This window comes from Limulus polyphemus, unplaced genomic scaffold, assembly GCF_000517525.1.
Source record: "Limulus polyphemus unplaced genomic scaffold, Limulus_polyphemus-2.1.2 Scaffold86, whole genome shotgun sequence".
NCBI lineage: Eukaryota > Metazoa > Arthropoda > Merostomata > Xiphosura > Limulidae > Limulus > Limulus polyphemus.
In genome coordinates, this window is record NW_013665696.1 from 1,058,301 (window position 1) to 1,059,680 (window position 1,380).

A 1,380-nucleotide genomic window follows, 5' to 3' on the forward strand; every position below is an offset into this window, starting at 1 on the left:
AAAGAAACTATATGTGGCATGTATAGATGGCGTTGTATGCTATTTCTCTGCAATTAAACAGAAAGGCTTTCGCAGAAGTATGGCATCACTCCCAATACGTGTGTGTGTCACTATTTTCTCTATTGTAATGGCTCGTTAATTTTAAAAGAATGGTTAGTTAAATTTAAGAAAAAAAGTGCTATTGAGACACTTAAAAAAAACTCTTGAGTAAGATCCATATATGAATAAAAATTATCCCATAAACCGTTTCGTGCACAAAGTTCATGCTGAAAAGTCTCTCTGTTCCACTTCTAGCGTTAATTTTCATGCCACGGATGAGTATGCGGATGACTGCACAATAATGCCAAATACTGTTCTCATTTGAATCGCTGCAAATGAAATTAAATTTACTTTTCTTTGGGTCTGTTTCTTGGGACGACATAAATACGAACATTGTACGACGTTAAAGACCCATGCGATGTAGGCCAAACATTTTCCTAAACTAATATATACCTGCTAAAAAGGCCGTCTGAAAAGGCCATAATTTAGTATATATTTTCCGTTTATCGAATGTAAAAGGTAACGAATTGTTCCAGTAATTTACAAGCTTAAAAAAAAAGATAAAGAACAAAAAAAAACGGTAATTCTAAAACACTCTTCTTTTTCTTGTGAACAGATGTATTTAAAGAAAACCTTGAAAACGGGGAAAACTTTGGATTATATATCCCAAGTGTAGTAGATTATTTTAACATAATTAGTGACTAGAAGAATTTCAATGTTCATATATATATGTTACATGTAACTATCCAAAAATAATTAAATATATGATTGTAAATGTAAATTATTTAACGGAGAATTGTAACGTGCTTATGAAAATATTGCTACAAGTTAAAATTCACTGAATAGATTGATTATTCCATGAACTCTTTATAATTGTTTGTTTGTTGTATAGCAAAGCCACATTTGGCTATCCGCTGTGTCCATCGAACCCCGAATTTTAGCGTTGTAAGTCCGTAAGCTTACCGCTGTCTCACCTAGAGACTCTTTATAAGTGTATTACTTTACTTGCGAAGCTATACAGCAAAGTATATTATTACTTTTTTAGTTTAGTTTCTGAAATGAGAAGTATCATAGATTTCATTGTTAGAATCTGATATGATTGGATGGTGTTATATTTGAGAAGTATCATAGATTTCATTGTTAGAATCTGATATGATTGGATGGTGTTATATTTGAGAAGTATCATAGATTTCATTGTTAGAATCTGATATGATTGGATGGTGTTATATTTGAGAAGTATCATAGATTTCATTGTTAGAATCTGATATGATTGGATGGTGTTATATTTGCCGTAGAATACAACTTCGCTATTCTCTCACTTTCTCTTCGAATGCTTCACAA